Below are 9,807 nucleotides of genomic sequence, written 5' to 3'. Positions count from 1 at the left end.
GTGAGGTGATCAGTCTTGTGGCATTCAGAACTCTTTCCTAAATGTACACACACAACTATGCACAAACATACTTTTTAAAAAGCATGGGATCATGCCATATGTATGGGCCTATGGTTTGCTTTTAAAAATTCGATAGTACTGGGGCGCCTGGGTGGCTCAGTGGGTTAAAGCCTCTGCCTTCAGCTCAGGTCATGATCCCAGGGTCCTGGGATCGAGCCCCACATTGGGCTCTCTGGGCAGCGGGGAGCCTGCTTCCCCTTCTCTCTCTCTCTGCCTGCCTCTGCCTACTTGTGATCTCTGTCTGTCAAATAAATAAATAAAATCTTTAAAAAAAATTCGATAGTACTTAATACTGTGTATCATAAATTTACCAGAGAAACAAACCCTGCCCCCTTAAGACCCTTCGAATTGTTAAACAGCCTTCAAGGGGAGAAGGCCAAAATCCTCCCAGGCTGCACCTTCATTACCTTCACCCCTTGCTGAGGGGCACAGGGCCACTTCCAACTCTCCCAGGACATTCCCTTCAGATTTATTCTGGGAGTTAACTGTTGCCTGGACCTCTCCTCTGTATCTTCCCTCTTTCTTGGTGTATTAGCATCCAATTGCTGCTGTAATAAATTACCACAAACCTAGTGACAAACAACAAACATTTATTTTCCTACAGTTGTGAAGGTCAGAAGTCTGAAATCAATTTCACTGGGCTAAAGTCAAGGTATCAGGACAGCTGGTTCCTTCTGGAGGCTTAGAGGAGGATTTGATTGTCTTTTTCAAGTACATTTGATAGCCTCTATTCCTTGGCTGTGGCTTCTATTTCCATCTTCAAAGTGCTTATCTCCAATCTCTGCTTCTGTCATCACATTACCTTCTCTTGAGCTGACTTTTCTTGTGTTCTTCTATGAACTCATGTGAGGCCTTACATCAGGCCCACCTGGATAATCCAGGATAATTTCCCTACATAATGATCTTTAATCACATTCACAAAGTCCCTTTTGCTGTATAAGGTAACATCCAGTTTCTTTGGATTAGGACAGGGACACATTTGGGTGACCTACTGTGTTTGGAGAGGCTCCTCCTGAGTTGCTTTCCTACCTTTTGTCTGGAGAACATGAAGTATCTCCCTAGGACCTTACTGCTCTCCTAAATATTCCCTAATCCATTGATTCTGTGACCCTTGCTGTGACACTCACTCTCTGATGTTCTCAGTTACCTCCTCAACCAATTTAGAAGCCATGGCTCATCACTATTGTTAGTCCTTGGCATGTCCTGTCAACTCTCTTGCCCATGTCTCCCTTGGTTATATCTCTGGATAAAACACCAAACCTGGTTGAATCCAATTTTCTGCCTGTTCTGTGCTTGCACTTGTGTAGTAGATGTGGCCTTAGAAAAACACAGGGCCAAGGTGACTGGTATCACTTTCAATTTATGACCACTAAGGTCAAGTGGGCCCTTAATGCTGCCCAGCTATCCTACTACATTTGCTTAGTCCATTCATTCTCTTAACAATTTCATAGCTTCTCCTCACTCTTTAAGCCTCTGACAACTCCTCCCATTTCACTCACAGTTGATGACTTTGCTTTCTATGAGAAAAGAAAACTATACTGTCCTACAAGTCCATCTGCCCACCTTTCTCCACTGGAATCCGTACGCTCTACTTTCCATTCTGAATGAACAGCCTCAGTTCCTATTTAAGAAAACTCTCCATTTGCACCCTGAATTGTATGGCATTCCCCTCTCTCTTCTGTGTTACCAGTTTTTCATTCCATACAGAATCAGCAACATGCAAATGAATATGCTGTAATATCTTCTATAAAATACTCCTTTATCCTTCATCCCATTTCTCTCAAGCTATTAGCCCATTTCTCTGATCCTCTTTATTGCAAAACCCCTCAAAAATTGTCTTTAAGAGATGTTTCCTATTCCCATTCTATTGAATCCACTGCAATTAGTTATTACCCCCTAACAATCCAATGGAAAAGTCACCATTAGATTTCAATATCTTATGTTCAAAAATCTATACATCAGGGCACCTGACTGGCTCAGAGGGTGAAGCCTCTGCCTTCAGCTCAGTTCATGGTCTCCGGGTCCTGGGATCGAGCCCCACATTGGGCTCTCTGCTCAGCGGGGAGCCTGCTTCCCCCTTTCTCTCTGCCTACTTGTGATCTCTGTGTGTTAAAGAAAGAAAAAAATTAAAAAAAAAATCTATACATCAAAGACTTTTAGGAGAGGAGAAATTGACAAATTACTATCAAACTTGGGTATTTTGACATACCTCTTACAGATAAAAAATGAAGTCAACAAAAATCTTCTTGGGATGTACAAGATCAGAAAAACACTGTTAAGCCTGATTTAGTAGGTAAATATAGAATAGTGGACCCCCAAAGCAGAAAATAACTTTTTAAAAAAATGTGAAAAAGGGGCACCTAGGTGGCTCAGTGGGTTAAGCCTCTGCCTTTGGCTCGGGTCGTGATCTCAGGGTCCTGGGATCGAGCCCTGTGTCAGGCTCTCTACTTGGTGGGGAGCCTGCTTCCTCCTCTCTCTCTGCCTGCCTCTCTGCCTACTTGTGACCTCTCCCTCTCTCAAATAAATAAATAAATTTTTAAAGAAAACGTGAAAAAGTCACAAAAATCCTATTAAAAATGGTAAAATATCAACAAGTTTCAAGGAGCTTATATTACATAGTCAATTTCCAGTTATGTAAATGGACTTTAGATGGATCCTCTCTATAGATGCTAGCCCATGAATCTGCTGCCCACAGGGTTTCTGACATCATCTGCCAGTGTGCTGAACTTTTTTTCTGTCCATCTAGGAGCTCCAAATATTACTTCAACAGCAAAAGCTGACCACCAATCCTGTAAAGATGGCAGCCATCTGAGAAAGGCCTGCAGTTGGAGGCAATGCTCTTTGGAATATGTAAACCATATATTGTACTTTCATATAAAAACCAATTAGAGCATTAGAACATGTATCATTTATGGCTCTTCCCACTTTCCAGAAATCTAAGACTGTGTCACCTGGATTATTTTGACTCCTATAATGTGCAACCAAGAACCTTATCTTTCCAACACCATCACCATTTTATAGATGTAGAAAACTAAGACAAAATGGAGTTTTCCTGAAGTCATTCAACTTGTTACTGCAAACCCTGCTAAGCCAAGATACTGCCTCTAGTCAGGGCAGTGCTTTTTTTCTCTCTAAAAATCTGCCCCTGGGGTAGGGTGGGGGTGGATGGGACCATCTAAAAGTCCAGCCTAAAGTTCTAGGGAGGGAGATAGGGTCAGATGGTTAACAAAGGGATATAGGGACAGACCTGAGACTTACATCCTGACTAACAGGGCAACAGCTCTTCTCAGACTCTGCTGTTTGGAACAGGAAAAGGCCCACTTGGAAGAACATGTTCTTGAGGTAGTGAGGAAGAAGAAAGACCGGAATGGCAGCCTGTCCAGATACCAATGAAAATCCCAGTTCTACGTCTTTTAACAAATTAAGCAAATAATTAGCATATATATGCCAAATACCTTACCTTCATCTTATGTAATTTGTTCATACACTTTAGGGTGTTAGTAGGGTAGGTAGTGTGATGCCATTTTGCAGCTTTTACATTTTAAAAGTTTCGAGAAGCATATTCAGTGTCTCATAAAAAGTTTTCCAATTTCATAATAAAGGTAGAGTATGGATTCAAATCCAATTTTTTAAAAAAATATTCCAAAGCACATGTTCTCCACAGTTGACTCCCTTTATGGGGGTCCCGCGTTTCCATGTAATTTTCCCCTTCAAGACTTGGTTTTCTCAATTATAAAAGGGACCCAGTAACCACAGCCCTTTTCAAGGAAACCCCCAAGAAGGCAGAGGGGATTAAACTGTTTCAGGAACTTTCCAGGGTTCTGTATGGTTGAAGATAATTATCACTGAAATGTGGTACATTGTACTTAGAAAATATCAGGAGATGTTTGTAGGAATGAGTTGAGGGGCCTCAGAAGGGGTTGTTATGGGGACAAAAATAATCACACCATGTTCTGCACAGTTTGGAATCCCTGGAGAATGATGCCTGGAGAATTTCTTCCCAGGGTGGTGCTGGGACTTTAGGATTATACTGAATGGCATTCTGCTGACAGTGATCAACCTGCTTACAAATATATACCTTGTACTCATTCACACAAACTATAACATAAATACAGTCTGTACCCCTTCACAGCATGTTCCCATACAACCATATTCATACACAGCATGTGCTTACATTCTCACCTATTATTGTCTGTGCGAGAATACACTATTATTCCCAAATTTTTTCAGTTCATATATTTTTAAAACTTTTTATTTTGAAATAATTGTAGATTCACAGGAAGTCAGAAAAAATGTACAGGGAGGTCCCTGTGTCCTTCACATAGTTTCTTCTAATGGCAGTATCTTATATAACTGAATTTCATAATTTTCAGGATATAGATTCTGTACATATTTTGTTAAGTTTACACTTAAGTATTTAATTTTCTTAGGAAAGATCATAAATGATATTGCATTTTTAATTTCAGTTTTCACATGTTTATTGTTTAGTATATAGAAAATTGAGGGGCGCCTGGGTGGCTCAGTGGGTTAAGCCGCTGCCTTCGGCTCAGGTCATGATCTCGGGGTCCTGGGATCGAGTCCCGCATCGGGCTCTCTGCTCAGCAGGGAGCCTGCTTCCCTCTGTCTCTCTCTCTGCCTGCCTTTCTGTCTACTTGTGATCTCTCTCTGTCAAATAAATAAATAAAATCTTTAAAAAAAAAAAAAAGAAAATTGATTAATTTTTATGTTGCTTTTGGACCCAATGACCTTTTTTTTTAAAAAGATTTTATTTATTTATTTGACACACAGAGAGAGAGATTAGGTAGACAGAGCAGCAGGCGGGGGAGGGGGGGGAAGCAGGCCCCCTGCTGAGCAGAGAGCCCAATGCCGGGCTTGATCCCAGGACCCCGAGATCATGACCTGAGCTGAAGGCAGAGGCTTAACCTACTGAGCTGCCCAAGTGCCCCTGGACCCAGTGATCTTGCTGAACTTAGTGGTTATCAGAGGGTTTTCTTTTCTTTTCTTTCTTTTTTTTTTTTTTAATTATATTTATTTTTTTGAGTGAGAGAGAGCATGAGAGGGGAGGTCAGAGGGAGAAGCAGACTCCCCATGGAGCTGGAAGTCCGATGTGGTACTCAATCCCAGGATTCCAAGATAATGACCTAAGCTGAAGGCAGTCACCTAACCAACTGAGCCACCCAGGCACCCCAGAAGGTTTTCTTTTTTAAATGCTTTTTTTGACATTGTTCACATCGAGAATTATGTCATCAATAGAGATAATTTTCCTTCTTTATTTCCAATCTGTATCCCCTTTGTGTTTTTTCTGACTTATTGCACTAGCTAGAATTTCCCGCACCATGATGCTTAAGGTGATGAAAGCAGACATTCTTGTTTGTTACTGTCTTAGGGAGAAGGCATTTGATTTTAACATTAAGTTTGGTGTTACTTTAGGTCTTTATCAATTTGAGGAATTTCCTTTCTATTCCTAGTTTGCTGAGTGTTGTTATCATGAGTAGTTGTTGGATTTTATGAAATGCCTTTTCTTTTTCTTTCTTTAAAAAAAAAAAGATTTTCTTTGTTTTTTTTTTGAGAGAGAGAGAGTGTGCATACTAGCATGAATTGGGGGAGGGGTAGAGGGAGAAGGAAAAGCAGACTCCCTGCTGACCAGGGAGTTGAAGGAATAGGGAGCTCAATCCCAGGACTCTGGGATCATGACCTGAGCCAAAACCAGATGCTTAACCGACTGAGCTACCTAGGTGCCCCTGAAATGCTTTTTCTTACATCAGTTGAATGATCTTAATATTTCTCTTCTTTAGTATCGATATGGTAGATTATACTAATGGGTTTCATATATTGAACCAATCTTGCTTATGTGGAATAAATTCCACTTGGCCGAGGTGTATAATCCTTTTTATACATTGCTGGATTTGGTTGATAATACTTTGTTGAGGCTTATTACATCTAAATTAATGAGATATTGGTCTGTAGTTTTGTTTTGTTTTGATACACTCTGTTTTGGGTTATCAGGGTAATAATGGCCTCACAAAATGAGCTGGGAAATATTTCCTCTTATTTTTTGGAGTAGATAGCATAAAATTTATGTTAGTTCTTCTTTAAATACTTGATACAATTCTCCAGTGAAAACAATGTAAGCCTGGAGATTTCTTTTTATTTTTTACAAGTTCAGTTTCTTTAATAGTTATATGACTATTCAGACTATCTTTTTGGGAGGGGGTAACCTGTGGTTTTTAGGGAATAGGTTCATTGCTTCCAAGTCATATTTATGAATGTAGAGTTGTTAGTAGTGTTCCTTCTTGAGCCCTGTTTGGTAGGCTCACAATATGGTGAGGAGCCCTTTGCCTAAATAGTGGGACAGAGGCTCATAGGAATGTTTGTATCTGTTTTCCAAGGCAAATGATCCACTGTGTGGATGATCTAATGGTGCCTTTTTTCCCCCCCTCTATCTTATTTTCGTCTTGTCCCACCCCTATCCAGTACCCCTTTTCCATCTCTCCTTAGCTGATTCCAATCCTGACCCCAGAGAAAGCCAGTAGTGGTGTGGCCCCCAAGACCATTGAGGCCCTGCTAAGCCTCCTTTCCAGGATCCTCTCCATATTGCCAGGGTCAGGTGCTCTGGGGGGAAGCTGGCAAGGTCTTCATTTGGGGTCTACATCTTCTGCATTTTGTGGGGTTGGGACCTGGAGGGGCACCAGGCAGGGAGCAACTCAGTCTGTAGGCCTCAGCTGGAGAGCACTTGGTAGACACAGAAAGAAAGGTGGAGGGACTTCCATTTACTGATTTCCTCCTGGATGCCCTGCATTGGGCTCAGGGCCCAACGTTCATCCTTGCCTGTTAACAGCACTGTGGAATAGGGGTTATTCCTCACTTGTCTTAAACTGAAGGCACAGAGGACGAGAGATAAAGGGCTATGACTTGTGCAAGATCCTGCTGTTGGTAAATGGCAGAGCCAGAATTGAAACTCAGCGCCTTGGGTATTGAATTGGAAGCACTATCACTATAGCACATTTGTCTGTCACCTCCTCTTTTCAGGAGATCACAGATACAATAGGCCAGAAAAGAGATGAAGAAAGGAACTTTTGTTGGACCTGTTGGGCTCTGCCTCCCAATCCAGCCTGCTGGGGGATCAATCCAACATAGAAATACCAGGTCAACTAGGATGATGGCAGATGCAGGCCCAGTCGCTATGGACTCCTGGGAAAGCTAGAGAAATCAGTATTGGAGCTGGAAAAGGGAGGTTAGGACCCCTATGTGGATTTGAACCCTTCTCCTAGCCAGGTTGGTTCCTGGCTGAAGCAGGGGATCACAGAGCTCCCTCTGTCCGGATCCCTGCATGGTTCTAAGAATGTCTCCAAGTCTGTTCCCCAAATTGTCCCCAGGGTGTGCTCAAATGCTGTATAACTATAGCAATGAAGAGGGCGCTAAGGAGGGTCTCATACAGCCTTCTTCACTTTTCAGACTGGGAATTGAAGCCCAGAGAAAAGAAGAGAATTGGTTGAGTGCCTCCAGGCAAGCAAGGAGGGGAGAGGAGGGAAGTTAGTCCTTCCCAGTAATAAATGGCTCTTGGTGTTGCTTGCTAAGGGTGGAGATTTAGGGGGCGGGTAGATGGCCCCAGGGCTGTGGAAACTCTTGTTACAGTGTTCACCCTGCTAGATGCACCTCAGCCTGATTCCTGCACTTACTCATTCAGAAGCAGTCAGCGAGTATATTCTGTGTACCTCATTGCATAAAATGCCGTTTCTCCCCAGGGCTCCACCAGCACTGGGGCGGGTGAGGGTTTTAGCGATTTTCAGCATTATGAATCCTCTCTTCTCCCCCATCAGCCTCTTCATCCTGATTGTTGTTGCTGCACTTCCCACCTTCCTTCAGACTGTACCTGTTGACTTTCTCCAAGATATCACATCAGGCACAGCCAACTAAGGGATACTAATGAGTACATAACAACTTAAGGATCATACCCCCAATCCATGGCTAAATGTATCCTAGAGTACCCCTAAAGATTTAGAAATCTTTAAACCAAAAAACTGTGGCTTTTTTTTTTTATTTTTAAAAAAATTTTTTAAAGATTTTATTTATTTATTTGACAGAGAGAGATCACAAGTAGACGGAGAGGAAGGCAGAGAGAGAGAGAGAGAGAGGGAAGCAGGCTTCTTGCTGAGCAGAGAGCCCGATGTGGGACTCGATCCCAGGACCCTGAGATCATGACCTGAGCCGAAGGCAGCGGCTTAACCCACTGAGCCACCCAGGCGCCCCAAACTGTGGCTTTTTAGATGTATTAGAATGATAGAAATGGAAAAGAGAAAAGAGCTGTGCAGAGTGGGCAGAGTTGGGTTGCCAGATTTAGCAAATGAAAATGCCCAGCTCAATAAAAATTTCAGATACCCAAAGAATGACTTAAAAAAATTTTTTTTTTTAAGAAGATGTGTGTCCCTTGTAATGTTTGTCTGAAATTCAAATGTTGCTGGGCATCCTGTATTTTATCTGGAAACCCTAGATGAGCAACATGTTTCTAAGAAGGCCTCAAAAGACTCTTAAGTGGGTAATTGCAATCTGGTAAGCCATCCCAAAAGATGTGCTAGTCCCGCCTTCAGCTTAGCCACCTGCCTCAGAGAAAGAGGATACTGAGAATAGATGCACAGAGCTTCTCAATAGCTCAATTACCAGCTCCTCCTGGCTCATCTTCTCCTCTGTCCTCTGTCTTTCCTTCATCTTCCATGAAAACCCACACCTTCTCCGCTTCAGATGCAGGGGCTGTGGCCTGAGATTGCTTGGGTATAAATACAGGCTCTGCCACCAGAAAACAGACACCATGGGCAGGTTTATCAGTGTCACTAAGCGCTGATTTCCAGTGAGGCTTGTGAAAGCTGCCCCTCTCAGGCTGTTGTGAGAATTGCAGGAAATAAGGTATAAAGGGGCGCATCGCAGTGCCCCGCGCTAAAAGTTAATTTACCTGTTTTGACCTTCAGGGGGCAGGCGTTGCTAGAGGCGTGCCTTGGGAGACAGAGGAGCTGTGGGAGGATGTTTGGACCTGCTCCAGGACTGTATGACTTTACTCCCTGTTGCACCCCTCTCCTTGTATCTCTGACTTTTCATTTCTTTTATCTCGCTTAATTCTCAGAACAGTCCTGGGAAGTAGGCGAGCAGAGATTATTAACTTTTTGCATATGAACAGACTGAGGCCACATTATTTGGTTCTCTCTAAACCTTCCTCATCTGTTAAAAAAAAATGAGGAGCAGGGTGAGATCCTTACAGCAGCAGAGTTTTTGAATTTCTCCAAGTCACTCATAAAAATGGACTGAGTCACTAGGATAGCAGAAGAAACATCCACTCTCCCTCTCCCCCCTCAAAAAAGGATGCCTGGGTGGCTCAGTTGGTCGAGCATCTGACTTCAGCTCTGGTCATGGTCCCAGACTCCTGGGATTGAGTCCCACACCTGGCTTCTTGCTCGCGCGGGTAGCCTGCTTCTCCCTCTGCCTGCTGCTTCCCCTGCTTGTTCTCTCTCTCTCTCTCTGGCAAATAAATAAAATCTTAAAAAAAGAAGAAGAAACATCCCCACTAGACAGTATCTTCAATAAAACCAAAGTCAGGGTACCCCCACAAATCCCAGAAGAGGTGGGGTCGAAGCACCATGGGGCTTTAGCAGCTGTTCCAAGATAATGAGAGTCCTGGAACCAGAACACAAACTGCCACCACATAACGAAGTCCACAAGAAGAGAACTCCACTCTGAGTGGACTCCAGCAGGATGCTG

This window comes from Lutra lutra, chromosome 14 (genome assembly GCF_902655055.1).
Source record: "Lutra lutra chromosome 14, mLutLut1.2, whole genome shotgun sequence".
NCBI lineage: Eukaryota > Metazoa > Chordata > Mammalia > Carnivora > Mustelidae > Lutra > Lutra lutra.
Note: the sequence above shows the minus strand (reverse complement) of the source record.